The sequence below is a fragment of the Propithecus coquereli genome, unplaced genomic scaffold (genome assembly GCF_000956105.1).
Source record: "Propithecus coquereli isolate 6110/MARCELLA unplaced genomic scaffold, Pcoq_1.0 Scaffold172, whole genome shotgun sequence".
NCBI classification, from domain to species: Eukaryota; Metazoa; Chordata; class Mammalia; order Primates; family Indriidae; genus Propithecus; species Propithecus coquereli.
In genome coordinates, this window is record NW_012141858.1 from 5,994,759 (window position 1) to 6,002,857 (window position 8,099).

The window sequence follows — 8,099 nt, forward strand, 5'->3', positions numbered from 1 at the left end:
AGTCAGAGAAGTCTGGTGACCTGCTGAGGGTCTCAGAGCTCCTTTTGCTTACTCGCACTATAGTTACTGATTGTGTGAAAATAAACTAAGGAACCCCAACTCCTCAATTCTTAAAATGCATACAGCCAGATACATATGGACAGCAAGAGCATAGACATTTAAAAACAGAGCAGAAAAAAGTAACTTGAACAGAATGTGGCATTTCCCTTGGTCTGTTGCTAACGGCCCACATACAACATGCTTTAAAAAACCCACCCTGGCACTTATTTTCATCATCATTTAAAAATGATTCAAATGGACATTTAGAATGTATGGCATTGAGCATGTATCCCATTTCCTTTAGCAGAGCTGTGTTTTCAGTGGTTATCAGGCTACCACTGATGTGTATTTGGTTTCTTCTCTTTGGTCATGCGTTTAAAGCCAAACACGATATTTTAATTGTGTATTTTCAGTACTCCAGAGCCAGTGACACTAAACATTTCTTTTTGTAAGGAAAATAATTATGGACATGATCTTTTAAATGCCTTCAAGATTTGAAGATGTGAAAAAGACATGGAAAAAGGAATGATTTCACTTTATTTATAGTATACATTTTATTTTTTATTGACTTGGAAGCCAATAGTACTTTGTTTTATTAAAAACTAGATACTTCTGCCTCTTAGCTGTCATTTTTGGGGTGGCTGTTTTCTGAATTTTGTTCCAATTAGAGTTCGCACAAATTCTGAGGGTTGGATAGCCCATATACTCATACATACTCGGCACTACAATTTAAAACTTCAATAAACTCAGACAAGACTCCATAACAAGCCAATAGGCTAACAACCTGTTTTGATGTTTCCTGCTGTCAGCAAACACTTCCTATTGATAACTGTTCTAAAGAAGTTTAAACAATTTTACCATAACACTGGGAAGCTCCAAAAAAGTAATAGTGGCTAGGTGAAGTGAAAAACTGACCTATGATAGAATATATTTGTTTATCATTCTAGTAAGCATAAATTCAGGGAGCTCATATCCACAGCTTTTCTCAGCCTCAAGTTTTTGGTCCTGAATGTTACACTGTAGGCTTTATGTTTTAATCATTACCTCAATCTAAAAATAGAAATTATCCTATGGGGAAAACATCTCCTTCCTTTGGCCTACACTTCTAGAGGATTCTAATGCTTCCTTGCTAACCAGTGTTTTAGTACTGCACACCTGGACACATCACACAGTATAATATATGTAGTCAGGCTTTGGAGAATTTATTTCAATTTACATACAATCCTCCAATTCCTCTGGCGATCTCCATGTGAAATCTGACACAGCCACGTCTCCCCAGCAGGATCTTCCTTTGCTCGCTATGTTAATAGCCAAAGGCTCCAAGGATCCCTCCCGGAGAGCCGAGGTGGGGCTAAGGGAAGAGGGGTGACTGCGGGGCTTGTTGCGCTCGAGATTTACAATGTACTTCTTGCAGGCGGCTCAGCAACCCCCTCTGTGGCTGTGGGTGTCTGGTGTGACAGAGCGGAGAAAAGCTCTCTAATCTCCCAGTGCCTGCCTCTGCCGCTCAACCGCTCCCCTCCCTCCCGCCTTCCCTGCCTCCTCGCGCTCTCTCGCTCTCTCCTTTGCCTTTCTCCGGGAGTTTCAGTCCCTGAATGCAGCTGGAGTAGCCCTGGCAATCTAAACCCGGAGCCTGTGTATACACACACACGCACACGCGTGCACACACATGCACACGCGATCGCACACACGCACTTCGGCTCTCCCCCTGGGGGTATGGAGCAGACCCAGAGCTTCATCTACCTGAAGGGGATGGCCCGGCCGGACACTTCTTCCTCACTTGTCATCTCCGGAGGGCAAAGCAATATTGGAATGAGAGAGGGTCGTGGTCCTGTCTGCAGCCTCACGCCGTTTGCCGCCACCGTTGCCTAAAGTATCCAGGGTGGAGGAGAAGGCTTCTCCAGGACAGATCCGCGTCGCAGCTTCGCGGCCCTGGGACTGTAGTCTTTCCCTCCTTGGCCATCCTCTCCTCTCCGGCTGCAGAGTGTATGGCTCGGGCGCCTTCCGTGCTGCCGCCGCCGCTACTGCTGCTACGAACACATCCCACCCAGAGGACTGAACGCCGCCGCTGGAGTCGGGGGAGAAAGCGGAAGCCCTAACTTCCCTCCCTACACCCTCGCTTTCCCCACCGCTCCTTGTCCTTCTCCCCGGCCGACGACCGGTGGGAAGGCTCCCGCGGAAAGCTAGGCGAGAGCGCAGCGCAGGGAGGGAGAGCGGGAGCCGCAGGCGCGCAGGGGCGGGGGCAGCATGTGCCCCAGCGCCGGGTGCTCGCCCGAGAAGTAGCGCGCGCCGGGGCGAGCGAGACGCTTTCCAAGTTGGGCGCGTCCCAGAGCTCACCGCCCTGTGCCTCGGCCGCCCGTGTCCGGAGAGAGGCGGGGCTGATGGGGGGCGCGGAGGCTGTCGTCGCCTGCGGCCAGAGCCCGTCTTAAAAGAACCCGGGCTAGCATCCCCAGGGTCCCAGCCGGCGTCGCGCCCTCGGCCCGCGTGCGCTCTCTAATGTCTACTCCGGCGGTGGCCCGGGTGGCCCGCCCGTGGGGGGTGCCGGAGGGGGCGGGGGAGGAGGAGGAGGCGGTGTGATGGCCCTGGACGGCGAGCGGGGGGAGCAAGAGGAGGAGAAGAAAAAGAAGAAGAAGAAAAAGAAGAGGAAGAAGAAGAAGGAGAAGGAGGAGGAGGAGGGGGCTGAGAAGAGCAGCTCACCCTTCGCGGCCACGATGGGAGAAGACGACGCCGCGCTCCGGGCCGGCGGCAGGGGGCTCTCGGACCCGTGGGCGGACTCCGTGGGAGTGCGACCCCGCACTACGGAGCGCCACATCGCGGTGCACAAACGGCTTGTGCTGGCCTTCGCCGTGTCCATCGTGGCACTGCTCGCGGTCACCATGCTCGCGGTGCTGCTCAGCCTGCGCTTCGACGAGTGCGGCACGAGCGCAGCGCCAGGCGCCGACGGCGGCCCCGCGGGCTTCCCCGAGCGTGGCGGCAACGCGAGCCTCCCGGGAGCGGCCCGGCGCAACCACCACGCAGACGGGGACCCCACGCAGTCCGAGGCAGGCAAGGCGTCCAGCCCGGGGACCCCGTCCGCCCAGCCGCCGTCGGAGGAGGAGCGGGAGCAGTGGCAGCCGTGGACACAGCTGCGCCTGTCGGGCCACCTGAAACCGCTGCACTATAATCTGATGATCACCGCCTTCATGGAGAACTTCACCTTCTCTGGGGAGGTCAACGTGGAGATCGCGTGCCGGAACGCCACCCGCTACGTCGTGCTGCACGCCTCCCGGGTGGCGGTGGAGAAGGTTCAGGTGGCGGAGGACCGGGCGGCCGGGGCTGTCCCAGTGGCCGGCTTTTTCCTTTACCCGCAAACACAGGTCTTGGTGGTGGTGCTGAATAGGACTCTGGACGCGCAGAGGAATTACAACCTGAAGATTATCTACAACGCCCTGATCGAGAACGAGCTCCTGGGCTTCTTCCGCAGCTCCTACGTGCTCCACGGGGAGAGAAGGTACGGAGGGAGGCGGTGCCCCGCGCCGCCCCACCCCGCCAGGCTGCTCGAACCGCTGGGCGGCCGGCGACCCCGGGGACCCGGCTGGCTTCCAATACCTGGGAAGCCAGGGGTGGGAGAAGGAAGCGAAAGCGGGATAGAACCATTACCTAGACCCCTCGGGGTCTCCCAGATGCCTGGGCTCTCTTGCTGCTGCCAACTCCGCAAACTCATTCACCGGTGGCAAAAGATGAATGCCGTCCCCTCCTCTAGTTGGGACCTCCCCCATCCCAGGTCAAAGTTTCCTAGCCACTAGAACGCTGGGCTTTTCCAAAGGGTAGCTTGTAATCTGCGCGATGCCAGAGCGACATGAAAAGCTTGCCAAGTTACCATCGAGGGAAAATACATGAGCTCCAAAGGCCGGGGCAGCAGCTCATCCTGGTTACGATGTCTGGGCAGGGCAGGCACCACCCGCCAACATTCCCACCTCCCCTGACTATGAGTAGTTCATTTGCAGGCGCACAACAGACAGTGGGCTTGGGAGGGCATAAAGTTTTCCCAAACTGCAAGTTGAGATTCAGAGAAGAAAGAGCAGTTCCCAGTGACAGGTTGAGGGGGTAGGAGCGGGGCTGGTGACTGCCACGACCAAAGCCAGCGAGAGACGACCTCGTAGGCTTTGCCAACTCTGTACTAACGCAGGGAGACTCCAGTTGTTTGTTCGTGAGTCGCCGCCTCTGGAGATGACTACAGTGGTGAAGGATGGGAAAGCTAGCGGTCAGTCTCAAATGACTCGTTAGTGAGTGCCTTTGATGCGTTTTAGATTTGGGCAGTATTCTTTATTTTTCAAGAGGCTGTGGGCGTTTCACCACTTGTTTAGAGCTCAGACTTGGTAATCCAATAGAACTGAGTTCAAATCCCCGCTGATCCTCTAATTGTGGTGAAGGTTTGAGGAAGGTGATGATCTAAATCGCTAATTCCTGACAATGGCTATCTCTAGTGCCTATTGCACGCGGGTTAGGAACTCAACCCAACAAAAACTCTGTGGGATAGATGCTATTATCACTCCCAATTTGACAAGTGGACAAATGGAGGCACAGAGAAGTAACATAACTTGTCCCAGATCACAAAGCGAGCTGACAAAGCATGAATTTAGACCCAGGGAATTTGGCTGCAGAGATCATGCTCTTAATTCTAACTTGGGGATAATAATAATAGTAATACTATACTCACTCATAAGTTTGGCGTAGATGTCTGTGAGCAAATGCATTGAAAAGCACTTAACCCTGTGCCTGGCATATAGAGTGTCCACCATAAATGCTAGCTCTCATGAGCATCCTGTGGTAGTAAGCTCTCAAATATGTTGTTGAGTAAATGAATGATTCTTTTTCTTTGCTCTAACCCATTGCATTTTAAATAACCTTGACTAATTAAATGACTATAGGGCACATGAACAACTAAAGCAAACTTAAAAATGAAATCAACAACTTTAGAAGAGGCAGGTTGGAGATTAATAATCAGGCAGAGCCTCCTTTTCTCAGGTGATTTCTCACAATAGCAGAAAACTGGGGCTCAGAGCGGCTCAGGGCATCTGAGGATAGCAGACTTGTCAGTGAGAGCTGGGACTCGAATTTTGGTTCTCTAATCCCTGGACCTGCCAGAGCTTATGGTGTTTAGAAACTCTCAGAAAAAGTTGTTGTATAAGAGGCTAGGAAAGTTTTTATGTGTTATGAAAGTACACAGAAGTTCTATTATTTATAGAGAGCTATGAAGTAACCTGATATAAATAAAATACTCAATGCTTTAGTAGTTGTATGATAGTTGAAACCTTCTATCAGTGAATGTATAAATTATTTACTTTCTAACTCCTAAAATCAGATGTAGATACTCTAAATTCCCTTCTACAACTTCCTCCAATATGTTCTAAAGAATACAGATTGAAGGTATTTTTTTAAACTCACAATCATATCAAATATGGGGAAAAGGCATAGAAGGCAAATTTGCATGTTATGTTGAGAAACAAGCATATTATGTCAAAACGTCAATAGTGAGAGTTACATATCATTACTGATAAATCTTGCTGTGGTGAAATAAATACTTGCAACAAATTCTGTTTTTTAAGCCATGCCAAAATATATTTGGCAGAACTGAGCTTGTTTTGGTCAGTGCTTTCAAATTAACAGGACTCTTAAAAAGACCAGATGTTTCTGCTTGACCCATAACTAATTTCTTATACCCCCTAGTCCATATTTGTATTCAAACTCTCTCCTTCAGTTTTCCCCAAAGATGTAAATAACTTCATTGAAAGTTTAACCTAAGGCACATGTAGTTAAACTTCGCATCCCGGTATAAATGCAGGATTCAGTGTGCTGGAAATCCAGGATGGTTTTATTTCGAAACAGCATTTTAGAAAAAGTCCTTGTTCCTCTTCCCGCCCCCACCCCCATACCATAGTGAATCTTATAATTTCTTGGATGTTTCTACTGTAGTTGATAAAAGCAAAAAAAAAAAAAAAATTGAACCATTTCACAATTATATCAACATTCCATATATTAAACCTTTCTGTTGTTGTTGTTACTGTAGCCACTTGAAGCATTCTTAAACAGACCGATATCAGGAACTCAGCCAGGGTTGGACTTTTATTGTTGATGATTTTTTTCCCCTAAAATGCAATGTAAATTGGCATTTTAAAACCCTTTTTCAAATAGGACACAGATGCAAACTCTGAATTTTCATTTGATTAATGATTGAATGTCTTGGTTTTCAGTTAGTCATAATTTTTGCCAATCTAATTATATGATAATTTCTGTAATGAAAATGAATATTTAATCTGCCAAACGAAGTCACATTGAGCAACTTAAAATACTTAAAAGAGGAATACTACAACTCAGTCCACTTCACTTAGCCTATGTGAAAACAACAAGTTATTAATATCCTATCACTCTGATTCTTCAACTTATTCCTCACAGATCTGAGAGAAAGAATTTTGGTGAGGGCAGGAAAATTAGATTCCATGTGTGCCATATGCCTTTGACCCCTGAAAGGTTTTTTTCTCTCATTGGTTGTTAGAGGGAGCCTGGTTTTGTATTATAAGGAAGACTTGCTTTTTCCTGGTTCCCATACTTTAGCGGATAAAGGTTAGAAGACAAGCTGAAGCCCAAGGTTTCCCAATTTGAGGCAAATTCTCTACTCTTTGTTAGTCATTTGGCTAGGAAAGAAAACGCAACACCTGTTGAATATTGAAAATAAATAAATTCTCTTAAAATTTAAATGTTTACACATAAGCAGTAAATTATCTCCATTAGGCAGAACCTACACTCACTTTTTCCTCAACTAGGTGTGCAGCAGGCAGATAAAAATGGTTGTATATTTATGCCATATTCTCCTATGGGAGAATATGCTTACTTACAATTAGGTAAAATGTTTATTTACCTGAAGTAATTGCTGCTTTTGGGTAGCCAGATGGTGAATACACCCATGTTCAAAGTAGGGTACCTTAATTTAGATCCAGATGGTTGAATTGAAAGAGGAAATTTACCCAAGGTAAATGAACATTTTATTCACTTTCAAAAGGGAGACGATTTTTCTTTGACACACTTTGATTGGGTCTATAACATGCCAAAGTAACAGAAGACATTAAAAATAGGAGGTCTTTTTCTATAAAGGATTGTTTAAAGAGAAACTATGATCTCTGAGTAAAGTGGGAAAATAATAATGTGGTTCTCAAAGAGAATTGGGACTACCCTATTTCAAAAATTGTGTGGAGAGCATGGAAGGTTTTATTTCTGGGTAGGTATTTTGCTCAATTTTGACAATGGTTTGATTGTATGGTTTGATGCTTCTGTAATTTTTCAGGAATGAATTAATAATCATGATATTTAATAACAATAAGAAAACCACAGCATTGTTTTGTGTTAAAAGCACCCTCGTTTTTTCCCATTCATTTTGGTAAGCAGATAGTTTTACATGAGCAAGTGGGAATATATGGCTTTTTGCCCCACTGTAGAAGGCTGGGAACTGAAAAATCTTTGAAAACTATTTGTTTTTGTGAAGACTCTTTTATATTATTGTTAATGGACTTAGTTCATTGTTTTCCTGTCAGGCATACATAACTATGTGGGTAAACTGGGTCCAGTGCTAGATTTTGGTCACAATTCAGTAAACCAAATCTAGAAAATAACAAGACAAAAAAACTGTGGCCATTTAATGATGACTCACTCGGGGAGGAAAAATTATACAATTGGTGTTTGTCATGCCATGTTTTCCTGTGGTGCTGTGTGACTTGATTACCCTGGATAGTAATAAAGTATATGATTTTGCTGAAAGACTTAAAGTAGTTTGTATTTTATTTTTAAGTTTATTTTTAAAAATTGACATAAAGTTGTATGTATTTATCATGTACAACATCGTGCTTTGAAGTATAATATATATAAATTGTGAAATCGTTACATCAAGCTAATTAACATATGCATTTCCTTACACAGTTATTTTTGTGATGAGAACACTTAACATTCACTCTTTTAGCATTTTTAAAGAATACAATGTATCATTATTAACTATAGTCACCCTGCTGTACAATAAATCTCTTGAGTTTGTT

The 8,099-nt window shown here is 45.8% G+C and overlaps 1 pseudogene across 1 annotated transcript; it reads right to left on the reverse strand.

The window, feature by feature from the left end:
* Nucleotides 1-1,726: 1,726 nt before the first annotated feature.
* LOC105808394 lies at nucleotides 1,727-2,371 on the reverse strand (annotated as a pseudogene). The gene has a single exon (XR_001137381.1). The product of XR_001137381.1 is annotated as an uncharacterized LOC105808394 (transcript).
* Nucleotides 2,372-8,099: the final 5,728 nt, after the last annotated feature.